We start from the raw sequence: 15,725 nt of genomic DNA on the forward strand, positions 1-15,725 counted from the left end.
TCCCAGAAGATATTTTTGGAAAATTTTGTTCACCCAGACGTTAGTTTGAATTTTCAAACTAACTAATCAAACATCAGATCTTTACCTCATCTTTACTTTTGCCTACAAGAAGACTATATAAGTGAATTTCTCTGTTTCTAGCTTTTTCCAAACCAGTTTACTTCAGCAAAAGTAAATGAGCAAATGGTAGTACAGGAGGTCTCAGGAGTGCATTTGTTTAATTCTTGCTAATTTTCTGACCAATGGTTGTTAAGACCATTAAAAGCTTAATATTTGCCATTTTGGGCTTGGCCCATTTTTTTGCCCAGGAATGTAGTTAATTCAGCAGAGAGAGTTTTGCATGGCGTTTTCCCCACCACACAGTAAAATAAAAATGCAGGGGTTAATGCAGTCGACATTCATGTGGAGTCTATATTCTACTGAATTACCCTATACGGCAACATTAGACCAGCCAATATTAGAGAATCCGATCTGACTTTGGAATACAGTCATCTGACAAAGAGTCAAGTGACTGCGTGTGTGTACACTTTCACCTACAGATTTACGTTCGCAAACCAGCTAGAGCTTTTTCATTTGGTTTGTGCGACATCTAGTGGCTGATTATGGAATCGCTGGCAGAACTGAACTTTTGTCCCTAAAAATATGTATTTCATATTCCATAACCCCGATGTTACAGAAAACACCAATGCACCTCTATGATTTATGTGTGTGTATACACATTTAGATTTTATACTAAAATACACTACTATATGGGCTACTATATGTTACTCTTTTTGTTTTTTGTCATCATTTCATTTTCTGGTGTTAGTTTCTAGTGTTATACTGTTTTATCTGTTTTTTTCTGGAAATGTCTAGCAAAAGTTCAGTCATTAAAATTGATCTCGAGATGGGGAAAGTTACAGTACCACCCTTGCCTCCAGCAAAACCACCATTAACACCATTTTGTGTTCACACGACAGTGTTCACTGTTAGTAAGCTCTTGGGGGCGAAATCAAAAAATGGCACGTGATCAAAAAACATTTTCAACATGGTCGCTAGCCTGGGCAATGCATTTCGGTATTTTTGAGTCAGTTATTATCTGTATCGATATATTTTAACACCAGATAAGCGTCTGAAGCGTTTTACACATCCTTTATTTCCATTTTCTTTTGGATGAGAGCTTTAAAATTACTTTTGTGCAGGGTAATTGTGCACAGTAACGGCAAAATGTTAGGTCATTTATACTTAGAGGTAATCAGAATAAACACAAATACGCAGTTTATTCACTGCTGTTGTTCTGCTGTTTTTAAGCGAACTGTGTTGTAAATACAGCTGTGCACATTAGTATTTCTCTATAATAACTATGCGTGCAGACATGAATCTAATGGGGATTAGTCTTCTGCAACCTCTAAAAGTGGCATATGTTGTTTAAAATGCCTAATTAATGTCAGATCACTCATGGTAGAACATCTTAGGCCAACAAAAACTCACCACAACCTGAATGAGAAGGACCAATGTTTAAACCACTGTTTAAGGAGGTAAAATGGGCCAATACAAAACAGTCTGAAAGAATCTTACTTCCTAAAATAAGATCATTTTTTCTCCAGCCTGGTCCATAGTCTTATTCACCCTTAAAACTATTATATGTTGTATATAATAACTTTTTTTTAAAAAAACACCTTTTAAGGGGTTAACACATCTCTGGCCACCAAAAACATGTCATATTGGATCATTTGTCCCCAACCTGGCCTTAATTAGCCTGGCCCAAAGCCTTATTTACCCCTAAAATATTATATAATCTCTTGTATAAAATTCTCTTATGAGTCAATGTTAAGAACACTCTTTGTGGCACCAAAGATTCACCATACTATTAAAGAACAGACTTCCAAAAATGGTATAAATTGCTTCCAGTCTGGACCAATGTCTATGTCACTCTCAAAAGAATCATAATATATTCTTATAGATTAATGTTCAGACTACTGTTTAAGGGGATAAACATCTTGGTCCACCCACTAAGACCTCTCCAAAATTTAAAAGAAAATGGTTTCTTATAAGGGTCTAACCTATTTCCAGCCAGACCCAAAATCTTACTCGCAATTCACCAGTTAAAATCCCATGTCCAGTCTCACAACCCCTTACTCTCATAAATAAATTACTTTCATATTTCTTTCACCGCAGTGACTGAATAATCTGCTTTAGGATGAGTTACTGGGACTTAATGAATCATAAAGAGCCATTTTGTAAGATGACATTGAATAAAGGGCCATTGGTAAGTACAAGTGCCAATCTCCATACAAGGGATTAAACTCTTGGGGTTAGTAAAATAGAGCCATTAAAATAGTTTTAGTTGCTGACTTTCCTCTTGCGTGTCAATGTTTAGACCACTATTTATTATTGAGCCATCAAAATCTCACCACAATCTGAAAGAACGTGACTTCCTAAAAAAGAATGATTGTCTCATGTCTGTTTTGACAAAATGTGATCAAATTTTAGTGGCCCAAAATGTTTTGATGCCTGAAATACTAGTTTTAACATTGGTTCATATTGAATGTCATATTATAACATTGGGCATTTTATACAACATTATATGATCCTGTTAAGGGTAAAAATGGTTGAAGAAAATATTTTTCCCAATTTGTACTAACAACAAGAAACAAGAAAAAGAGTTGTGCAAGTGGTAAAACTGGCTTGTTCAATGTCATCTTACAATGATCCACATGAATACAAAGAAAAGAAAAAAAAGACTAATAGTGGCCTCTAGCGGCGGAATATCGCAGCTGCAATCATTTAAGGTGGAACGGCTAATTCGAAGAAGAAACTAACTTCAGCCGTGTAGCTAGCTGATGGTGTTAGACAAGTTTGTCCTACCATACGCCTGTTTTCATTTCATCCTGTTTTCATTTCACATAATAATAGCTATCCATATTTATATATTCTGGGTCCAACCTATGCCACATGTTAATACCGAAAATACACATGATAAAGTGAGAAACAAGTTGTTTACAGATTTTCTCTCAGCTGGGTGCTTTGTTTCTCTCCTGTCTTTTGAGAATTATCATCAGCTTTGTGTTCTGTCCATTGCAGCAAACTTATCTTGTTATCATGTTCCAGTAGAAGAATTATACCAAAGTCAGAGTTAAACCTAAAGGTAACCCAGCTGTTGGGTTATACCCTGCTTTAAAACAGCTTAGACCAGCCTAAGATGGTTTTCTGGTCTTAGCTGGTTTAAGCTGGTTTAAGTGGTCTCCCAACCTGGTCTAGCTGGTGTTAGACTGGTCCAGCTGGTGAGCTAGCCTGACAAGATTGAACCAACCTGTAAATTTCCAAAACACCTCTAAAACTATTGAACCTGACCATCTAGAACTAGCTTGACCAGTTAAAACCAGCTTTACCAACCGTGCTGGTCAACCTGACCAGTTGGAACCAGCCTAACAAGCTAGAACCAGTCTGAAAGTGTCCAAAATCCCTCTAAAACTGTCATACCAGACCAGCTGGTGGCCCGGTGACCAGATAAAAGCAGCTGACTGGTCCAGGCTGTTTTTTTTAAAACAGGTAATTACCCCAAAGTTGGGTTATCGTAGTATGAAATAACCCAGCAAATGACCCAATAAATTACCCAATATTTTTAGAGTGAGGTAAAACTTACCTAGTGTGGAAAATGTTGGGTGCTTGTGCACACGGGATGAAAGGAATGAGGTAAAGGCCTGTATTTGGCCCATAAGTCATGGATATCTGTGGTTTATTCAGATTATCGCTGTTAACTCTCCTTAATTTTTGGAGTGGTAATTGTCATTAGGCACTGAAACAATGTTTCCTTTGTTTGCATAATGCCTATTATTACTATTTAAATTGTTGACATGACACATTTCAGCCTGCAATCTTAAGGGGTTACCCCTGGTGGCTCGGTGGGATCTGCTTATACTGCTTATACTGCCTATAGCTACCAGTATACATTTGCACAACATCTGACGGTAAACTACCTATCTTTATCTTTTCACATGTTAGAACAGCACTATAGTATTATAGTGCTTTAATCAGATCTCTTTTCCCCATGCACTGTCAAACTAAAGAAGCCAAATTTGACCTCTATACAATGTTAGTTATATTCCTAGATTCATCTTGATTCAATCTGTGTAATACTTTTAACAATAGACATTGTCACAAGCAGCTTTACAGAAATCCAGATGTAGATTCAGATCCCTCTAGCTAGCCAGAGGCGATAGTGTACAAAGGAAAAACTCTGTGAGATGACATGAAGAAGAAACCTTGAAAGGAGCCAGACCCAAAAGGGAATCCACCCTCTTCTGGGTGACACCAGATAGTGGGATTATGTTCATTATACTATACAGTCATATAAAGAAAAGATAAAATGGTAGGGCTAACAAAAGCATGAGCTAGCTTTTCTGCATCCTGCATTATATCTCTTAGCTTAGCAATATACACTGTGTGTAAAGGAGTCTTCAATGTAAATGACTTCCTGGTAATAATATGTTTAAAATTGCTAATAAAAATCAGTAAGAAAACTATTTAATGACTAAGTGTAGAGCCATTACTGTGAAATCTTTATGTAGTTTTTGATTCACACGGAAATTAGAACATTGAACCATAACTTTAATCTTGGCCCATAATTGGACCAGCTCCTTAGGACCTTGGTTGTCAAGCCCCAGGGGTCCCTGAAGTATAGCCAGCCGGTCCACTATTTATTTTGTTACGGTAGTGAAAATTACATCCCACCATCATAGTTATAGTTAGTAGGCTATTTGGCTGGTTACTTGAATTGAATGAGCTCAATCCAAACCTCAATAACCAAAAACATGTAGGACTATAAGTAATGTTAAATTAAATCTAATGACTTTTTATATGTAAAAAGGAAAGAAAGCCTTTATGACTACAATAAAGAGCCTAGTTTCTGAACAGTTATGTTATGGATTATGTTCATTTAGTTTTTTTTTTTTTAACAGATAAAGAGGTCACTGGCTTTAGAATGTTTGAGAAATTTGTTATAATTTAAGTTTAAATTGGAAAAAAGTGTATTTAAACTGTGTTTTATTAAATATATCATGTATGGATTGTGTTTGAGTAGTCTGTTTCAGGTCCCAGGAAGTCCAGTCCATGTGGATGTCGTTCCAATGGAATCCAGTCCTTGTTTTCTATGTTTCCTTGGGCTTCATTCAGGTGTGCTACGTCATCTTGGGAAACTTATTTAAGAGTCTGCCAAACTGGCTGGAACAGCATTTTTCTGCTCACTTCCTTCTACGATTGTGTGTTTCGTGTGCTTAGTGAACAACTGAATGAACTGCTGGGAGTGGACTTTGTGTTGTGTAATTTTGAATCTGAGATTGTCTTTGCCCCTTTGGGTATTGTTAGCCTGATTTTCTTTAGTACCACTGGGAGTAGGTTGTGACTGCTGTTTATTTTGTTGGTCTGGGGGTGTTGTCTCTGTTTTTGGGTTAGTTAGGTAAGTATTTTTTTTTTCTTTAGTTTGTTTACTTTTACATGCCACTCGGGCAATCTGAAAATATTGTAATACTCTGCAATACCACCTGATGGAGCCATTTGACGATTTAAAACAGGACTAAGTTTCCTAATACTGATTTGTCTTGGAACATTATGCAGGTGCAACTTCCAGCAAACGCAGAACTTTTATACATACATACATACTCTCATGTCATAACAGGAAGTTGGTCAAACAGGTATTATTCTTGTAACTACATACTACAAAAGCAAAAAAAAAAAAAAAAAAAAAAAAAAAAAACACCCAGTCGGCTTTGCCTACTTTCCCAATTAAGAGATGAATGAAGTCTAGAGGCACGTGCTGGTATTTTATAGCATTAAGCAATATTTTAGCAATATCACACAAGCAAGAGTGTGGTTATACTTAATATCAGCATGATTGCACATACGATATTGCTTTTATACAACAGTTTTGTGAATAAAAAATGAATATAGAGTAACTGACATTTCAAACACAATATGGCCAAAAAGGTTGTTTACTTTTGCTCCATAAAAGGAAGCAGATCTCAAAGAAGCCACATTCACTGATGGCCTGTTGGCTAGCTAGCTCACAATGATTTGTACATTCCCATTAAAGGTGCATCCAGTGATAATGGCTTCCCTTCTTTCTTTTCATCCTCATCTGAAGACCTTTTATATTTTAAGTCAGAAGTTATATTCATGAAAATATGTATCATTTGCCATGTCTACTGAGGTCACTAACACTTCTGTAGTAACAGTTTCAGTGGGACTGTTGCTAGAATTTAAATTGTACGTGGCAAACAGTGAAATGTCCCAGTGTGGTTATACTAAATATAAGCACTTTTGGAACGCCATACATCCAATCAAATTAGTGGACTGGAACTAAATGTATAATAGATTATAACCTAGCAAAAACATCCTCCTTTACCTTATTGTTTATTGTTTTTACATCATTACACCAGTAGATGGCACAAGATAACCTGTATGCCTGAATGAGTCCTTCATTAATGTAAGGATTCACAGACTCAAACACTGACATGTTGAAAGACAGGTTCATGAACTAAATAAGTCTTTGACTCAAGGAGAGCAAAAGTTGCCTAATCATACACTATACTGCCAAAGGTATGCAGACCCCTGACCATCACACGCATATGTGGTTCTTCTCCAAACTGTTGCAACAAAGTTGGAAGCATACAAGTTGTCTAGAATGTCTTTGTATACTGTAATGTTAAGATTTTCCTTTGATGGAGGTAAGGGGTCAAGACCAAACTTATTTCAGCATGACAGTGCTCCTGTGCACAAAGCATGGGCCCTAAAGGCATGGTTTGCAAGTTGGTGTGAAAGAACTTGAATGGCCTCAACAGAGCCCCGATCTCAACCCCTCTGAACACCTTTGGGATGAATTGGAACGCCCACTGCGTACCAGGTTTTTTCACCAGTCATAACTAATGTTCTTGTGGCTAAATGAGCACAAATCCACACAGCCATGTTCCAAAATCTAGTGGAAAGCCTTCCCAGAAGAGTGGGGGCTGTTATAGCAGCAAATGGGGGACCAACTCTGGAGTGAGATGTTCAACAAGCACATATGGGTGTAATGGTCAGGTGTCCACATACTTTTGGCCATATAGTGTACATGCAGTTTCAAAAATGATTTATGTAATTCATGGAAAAGCACTTACCTTAAAATATAACATAAATAAATCCATGTTTGATAGTTATAAAGTAGGTTATGTAAATGTATGGCACTGTAGTGCTTTGGTTTGCATGAACTTTAGGTTGGCCATATTGGTAGGAAAAGTGTAGGCCTAATATTATTAGGCCTAATATTATTTTCGTAAAGTTCATGCTAAAATGACAATGAAAAGTAAAAATATGACTACATTACACACTATGTGTATATGGGCTTGTTTTTACTATTCATTGTCATGTTTGGTTTGCTATCGTAAAACATGAAACAAATAAATCTGATTTCTCTTGTTACTCTTTGTCATTCACTTTAGGTTTTTCTCCCCTTGTTGCTTTCTTGTACTAGTGTTTTAAAGCTACCGTCCTGGCAAAATGTTGGCTTCTTTTCACATGTGATCAAAAGTTTTATCATAACACTTAAACCCTAAAATCGGATATCTAGTTCAAATTTGATTTAAAAATCAAAATAGTTGTCATCATCTCTGATTTATGAATTCTGGGAAGACAAGTGGGAGGCTGTTAACACTGCTGTTATAAATATAACTTATAATTGAAATATTGAAGTGTCAAGTGTGGGATAAATAATTGCAAGTTTAAAGCTGATAATCATACTCAGAATCCAAGGCTGGGGTTCCATTATCAAAACTCCACACAGATCAGAGAAAACTAAAGACTATGAGCTATGACCAAGACAACACTAGAAATGCCCTGCTAGGTAAAATAGCTTTTAAATATACAATACTTCACAAACACAGTGGAAAACACAAAGAGTTTAAACGGATCAGATAGACAGAAGTAGCAAGCAAAAGGTATAATTAATGTACAACCATGGTAACTAAAAAAAGATTAAAATAGGGACCCAAAAGACACAAACTAGGACAGAATGAACACAGAACATAGGACATGAGGAAGGACAGAATCTAGGCAGACAACACAGCACCCCCTGTTGCTATTTGACCCAGAAGAGACTACTGGGAGGTGGAGCTTGAGTTAACTTCCAGTGTGGGACCAGGGATAGACACAGAGAACGAAGCAGAGGTTGAGTGGAAAGAACAGACAAGACAAGAAATGGTGGACTGCAGAGAGTGCAGAGGCTAAGACAGACTTAGGAGTTAAATGCGTGCTATGATTTTGAACAGACACAGAGATTAACCTGGGAATATAGGTCACATGTACAGATCCGTCAACAACATTAAGGCAGGAGTCCACAGAAAGGCTGAGGCTCATGGATATGACTGGCCCAGACTCGCAGAGCCATCAGGGCCACCTGGAGGTGTGATTATATATGCAGACAGAGGATCTGGACAGGAAGCAAAGATCATAGAGCTTTCTGAAGGCACATCAATGTCAGCAAGCAGAGAATCTAGATGATTGGCCAACAAGAGTCACAGCAATTCTTTAGAGGGCACAGAGGCAGAGCAATGTCCCATGGAGGTTGCTGAGCTGATGCACTTATTGGACTGGTAGTCGGGGCTCAACAAAGTTGCAGGTTTGCAGGTCCCAAAAAGAAGTTGGGCAGATCAGGGAACTTGTATCTCAGTAGAACTGGCCTGTGGCTCATAGAACTCACACATTGGCAGTGCAGAGATTTAGCCAGCTGGTCGAGGAAGTCATATTTTATTACACTGGTTTTACCAGGAGGAGGGAGCAGATGCATGTAGGCTTGCTAGTGTTTCCAATTAACACATTTTAAACAAGCACAAACATATTGGGCCTTTATGAATTCAGAGAGGCTGTCTCTTGTCAGTTTTAAAAATTTGGTCAAGGGGTCCCAAAGTGCACCCCACATTTGTAACACACTCAATTTACCTTTTGAAAACTTAAACAAATAACTAATTTGATTGCATAATTGGGTAGTGTGAAGTAGAAGTTTGCGGGACAAACAAAGACCACTTTCATTAACATGCAATGTAAATGTTCATTTATTCATCCTCGGTGGTTTATATTAAACTAATAGTTTGGTTATATTTTGGAAAATAAAAAAACAGGTACAAACAAACACAATAACTGCACAAGCAGGATTAAAAAAACCCTCCCACACACATCTCTTTTGGGACCAATTATGAACTCAAGTAATGTAGCTGAGGTTGAGTAACCAGCGACGGCATCCCATCCAGGGTCCCATCTAGGCTCCAGACTGACCACAACCCTAGCCAGGAGAAAGTGGTTACTCAAGATGAATGAACGAATTTTTAAAAAGTTTGTAACCTTAAAATCCCAAATCCAAAAGTCTTGTTACATTTTCAAACAAAATCCAGCCCAAAACAAAGTATAAAAAAGGAAATAAAATAATATTTAATATATGATCAGATGCAGTTTTTAATGTAAAAAAAAGAAAGAAATTGTATAAACAAAAATATATCTAATATAAAAGTCACATTTAAGGATGCTTGTAATCAATTACTTCCAATGTTTTAGCCTCAGAGACCACCACAAAACTGATGGTGTTGGACCAAAGAGAGGCCATAAATACTGAGTAAAACGCATCTAGAGTAAGGTGATACAGTTCAGAGCGAGCGGTCTGAACCCACAGAGTAGGTGAGGCAGACAACACACAGATCCTCATTGCTCTCATGGACCACCCCTGACCAAAACCTCCTGCTTGTAGTTGACTACTATGGATCTCTTCACTTCTGTTGATGGTGACTCTAAAATGTTAATAAAATCTCAGTAGGTATGAGTTAATTCTTCTTTTTCTTCTTCTTCTTCTTCTTCTTATTATTATTATTATTATTATTATTATTAGAGTCTATGGCAACCCATAGAACGCTTCATACGCTTTTTTATAAAATTTGGCAAAATTACGGAAGACAGTCTCAGCTACCTACACAGCAATTTTGGTGTACACCTCTCAAAACTCTAGCACCACCATCAGGGCAAAAATTGGACATATGTCAACAATAATAATGCCACAAGGCAAAGTTTCCACTAATTTTTTGGGTCATGTCAAGTTCAACAGATACCATGACATTAATTTCTGCCATATTGGATTTTCCACCATTTACCATTTTTTCAAAAAGATTTTTTTGGCTTCTCCAAATACAGAACTACAAATCTACAAATCAACACATCTACAAATTTTGTCCAATCATTACCAAATTTTAATCACATCATTGTGAGACCATCCCCAAGAAGGACCAAGACCTAAGGGACTCCAATAAGATTTATCTAAATTCACGTCTAGGAGGCGCACACAATACTTTCATACACAAATTAGTAAAACTGCTCATAACTATTGAACCACTCAGCATCACATCATGATTCTTCCTTCTGGTGATTCCCTGGAAGGTGCCAAGTGTTCTCAATATAACAAATCTCTGATTTGCTAAACAGGAAGTCAGCCATTTTTAGTTTTAACAAAAACTGTTTTTGGAAATTTGGGTCACAAGATCATGACACTAACCCAAACAAATCTTGTTTCTCGGTTCTTTGAGATGCCAAATAGTTTGTCCATAATGTGCAAATGAAACAGGATGTGAGAGCATATATTTAGCAACATGATCTGATGTTAACAAACAAGCTTTGGGTTCATCTCCTTGGGAATAAGCGCTGATGGTTCCAGTGGCTTTTGGTCTTTCTTCTTTTGTCACTAAGGGTGGGGTCAGAAAGTGCCTGGCCCTTTAGTCACTGCTTGTAGTTATATTTATACCCATAATTTTCTTATCTGAGAGCTGTTGTTGATATGTTGCTCATGCAACTTTAGAGTTAGTAATTGAACCTATTACAGCTTATGTCCAGTGGAGGGCACTACAACATAACAGGACAGCTGTGGACTGTCTATCAATGATGTTTGATATCATCACAATTGAATTAACCCACTGAATTATTATTACTGTCAGAATGAATGCACTGTTACAACATATCATGATAGCATTGCAAAGACAGTAACTATCACCTCTAAATACAAAAGATATCCTAATCCAGAATGTGTCAGTACATACTGTTGCACTTTTAATGGTTATAATTTTTGAGCAATCACTACCTACATGACCCATGGATTTGTACACGTATGTGTACATGACTACATGGCATATATGTGTGAGGGTGTTGGGGAGGGAGTGTGTTGGTTTGATGAAGCCATTGGTGGGATGCTTGTGGAAATGAATAGGGGGGAAAAAGTAAGGGACCAGGAAAGCGGAATGTTGATCCGTGTGATGTGATTGTTAGCAGAAATGTGTCAGCCCAGGCCCACCAACCCCAGAGCCCTTGGCCCCAGACAGGCTGTGGAGTTGTGAGTGAGGCGTGAGGTATGGGGGACGACGCTGCTGAGCACTGTGCTCTAGTAAAGACCCCAGATACCTTATCAGCCTTGCCTTTAGTGGAACAAGCAAACAGGGGACATTCGGCCCTACTGGATGACCATGTGTGGCCATTTCGGGTTCCAATAAGAGCCTGACCACTGCTTCAATACCAAATGTGTTTGCTCATTAAGGATGTAGATCTACATCTTGATTTGTTGTATAAAGCACTATACAAATAATACTGAACGTGTAGTGGATATCAATACTGCACCAAATAACTACATTTATACATTAAATGTCAATTATGTTTAAATGGCACCTCTAGATTGCAGATACCTGACAATGGCTCAGTGACATAAGGAGGGCAGTATGATCCATAGTGTCTAGTGAATTTGAGAAAGGAAAGCCTAATGACAAATGCAGAACATGCTCCAGTGCATGAAACATGGCTTTAATCTGAATGCACTTTTATTCTCAGATGCATGCCTGATCTATTTAGCCATGTTCATTAGGATAGAAAAAAGCATAAACAATATCCAGATCAGCACTCATCCTCTGAGATATGCGATACACATGAGCGCTGAGTGTTGATGTTGACTTAAAAGTCAAATCCCGTAGCTCTCTCCATTAGGAGCATGTCTCTCATATATGGAAGATCTATTAGGTGCTGGGATTTCTTCCCTTCACTGATGATTCAAAACAAGCTCAAAATGTAGATTACTCTTGATTCTCAATAGAGCACACAGACACACACATGGACATGTAAGCGTATATATGTATATGTGAGCAAATATTTCAACATTATGTGCAAGAGACATAAGAGATTTCATGGAAACTGAACCAGTGGTGGGTCTCTTTGGCCTGTTTTTCATTTGCCTGCTCGCACTGATTTCTTCCTCGTGGAAGCCAGTCTGGGCAAGTTAATGTGTGCACCATCCAACTTACAACCAGCTGCCACCTTAACCCTCTCTTATTACCCAAGCATGTGTGCTCCCTCATTATGCCCACCAATATGATTAGGCTTCCCATACTGGTCTTGTCAGCACGTCGGAAGTAGTAACTTTCATTCCACCATGCTTCCATGGGCATTCACAAAAGTGACTCACTCTTTAAGCTTTTTTTTTTTTAATTTCTTTCTCCAAATATGTGTACTCGCCTTAGTCCCTACCACAAGTGACTCAGAGCCAAGTTTAGGGGATTTACTCTCATTTGTATTTCAGTTTAAGCAATCTAATATGCTCACAGTAATTGGACTGGAATCCTATGGCTGACATATATGACATAAAATGGAGTCAAGCATTTTAAGAAAATGAATTTGCCATTATGAAACTGTCATTCAAATGCTACAAAGTGTTATATATATGTGTATATATATACATACATACAGTATATAAACACTATGTATGTATATATTACATCTGTTGTTGAAACAGTGTAACATCAATACACAATTTGTTGGTGCTAATGGTAAAACAAAGTAATTTATGATTTTGGGATATTTTTTTTTAAATATTAGTTCTTTTAATGTAAGAGAATTTTCCGTTATTCATAAAGAACAAATTCAAACGTATCTTTCATTCAAGTTTAAAAAAAGTACTTTTTCTGAACACTGGTTTTCTGTTTTGTTTTAGGTAAAGTCGGACACACTATTAATAAAGGAATAATGGACTATATTTTTTCCTTCTCTAAAAAAAATATGGATTGAAACTTACCATTATTCAGATGTTTTTTATTCCATAAATAAGCAGTTTTTGTGGTGAACTCTTAATTCCAATATGAAGTGCTGGATAACTAACAGTAATTATTCGAATTTCCTGATTTAGGCTATGGATAACAATTATTATGAACCCTTTTAGTTTCCAACATCTTTAATCCATTTTTACTAATCACCAAGACATATATCAGTATTCCTGAGCCGGGCTGATTTTTCCATGCAGGGTGTATTCCCTCTCTGCGCACAGTATTCCCGGGATAGAGTCTGGATCCACCGCGAGCCTGCAGGATAAAGCGCTTACAGAAGATGAACGAACGAATGAATGAATGAATGAATGAATGAATGAATGAATCAACAGTCTACATTACCTTAGCGAAATTCAAACTACAGAAAGTAGGCTATTTGCAGATTTTCAAAAAGATGAAGAAGCATAATGGTGTTTTGCAGGTCTTTATATATATATATATATATATATACACACAAAAAATATATATACACACACACACACACATATCAACGTTTGTTAGTTTATATATATATATATATATATATATATATATATATATATATATATATATATATATATATATATACATATACATATAATGATATATTACATATATTAACGTTTGTTTGTTTATTTGTTTGTTTGTTTGCTTTAATCTTTATCAAACCTATAACGCACTTCTTTCACTCAGAGGTTTTCTTTAGCCATCATTCCGAATTTTACATTTGTTTTCTTCTATTGTGCAGTATGTGGAATTTGTTTTTTGTTTTTTTGTTTGTTTTGTTTTGTTTGGATACTTCACAATTTCTAAAATGTTTTGTTTTTGGTTAACGGCTTTCATTTGCTTTAACGTGTGCATTTTCTTAAAATATCGAGAGACAGTTTTTACTTGCAGAACAGGATACAGACCACTATTTTTTCCCGTTCAGTACAGTTTTTTTATTGTATCTTATGACAGTAACTTATTCATAACTAAAACCACCTCTGTATAAAATAGGCTTATTTTATTTATGATGGGTAAAATATTTATGAAGGTTAAAATACCTATGAAATATGTATGTGAAACGTAAAATATTTACTTTATGATTTAATTTACTTACTAATTTACTTATTATTTAATGTACTTTATTAGATGAGTAATTAAATTGAGATACCCCTCTAGTCTCCACTGTAAGTCCATGTTACATACAGTGCTATTTTACAGAAACGACATTATTTAGTATTTGTATCAGAACATCTAATTCATTGGATAATGTTATAAAACAACATTTGTAGAGTAGTAAATTGGGAGAAAAAGAGCACATAATTTATATATGTATTTGTATACATGTTATATATTAGAAAATAAGTACAATAATGTATACCTTTTACAACGTTTACAACAATATATTTACTTGCATTTCTCATATATATATGATTAGAATATTAGATTAGACGAATAACGAATGATTAGAAAGTTCATGCAATATAGTGTTAAATGAACTACAGACTTTCAGTTGCTCCTGTAAGATGATTTTTCATGTGTATCAGTCTACTGTAGCATAATTATTACATATCTGCTTTGATACGCGCTACACATTTCTCATTAGCTTTACATCCTTTAAAAAAATCTTTTTAATCAAGCATTAACATAAAGCAAATGCAGACATAATCCATCGCCATTGTCCCAGCCAAAATGTGTGTGTGTCAAAAGTTCAAGATAATATAATTGTTTTTTTTTTAATCAGTGTTTTTCTTAAGGTTTTTTAAGATAAATATAAATTATGTTAGACTGTTATTATGTGGTCCCCGCCAGATATTGGCCAAGATGTACCATTTTTACCGCGTTACCTATATAATTTAAATTCATGCCAAAATAAACCAGTTTTACGCACAGGCTGTCTGCTTGTGCCCATTGTCGGCTCGACAAATCTGAATATAACATATAATCTAACAGCTCACTAAAGCTTGTGGTATGGTTGCTTTTAAACTTTTTGTGACACCTGTTGACATTGACGTGGTAATCTGTCAAGCAGGAATTTTATGTTTTGACAAGGACATGCGCATTAAAATTAGACTGATAATAGAAATGCGTAAAAAGCCCAAAGATGACTGACTGTTAAACTGGTCTGCTCTTGCCTCCTGTGTGCATACACTCTTAGGAAATAAGGAGTTCTTTAAGGATTCTATAAGGGTTCATTTGATAATCATGTATTCTTAGCTTTAAAAAGTTGATATATGGAAGTATTTTTGAGAGGGAAAACTATTGTTAGGCTCTGCATAGAACCTTTTAAAGTTTCCTAGAATCCTTAAGGGTTCTTAACTTTCCAAAAGTTTACTAGAAATGTAACACACACTCACACATATATTAGTAAGAACACACGTTTAGCAAAAGCTGCCATGCGGTGGTGCCATGAGGTAAACGGTATACGTCACAAAATGACGTGTTAAAAAACTACTATAACAATAATTAACAGTTTGTTAAGCAGTACATTCTGACATTTTGATAAAGCAGCTATGACTCCACGTGATACAGAGTCTTATGTTCTTAACAAACTGGCCTTAATCAGTGGTCAACAGTTGGGCCCTAATCAAAGTAACTGAGTTCAAATGAATGTATTGTGCTGATTGGAATTGTTTCGTC

Source organism: Pangasianodon hypophthalmus, chromosome 27 (assembly GCF_027358585.1).
Source record: "Pangasianodon hypophthalmus isolate fPanHyp1 chromosome 27, fPanHyp1.pri, whole genome shotgun sequence".
NCBI lineage: Eukaryota > Metazoa > Chordata > Actinopteri > Siluriformes > Pangasiidae > Pangasianodon > Pangasianodon hypophthalmus.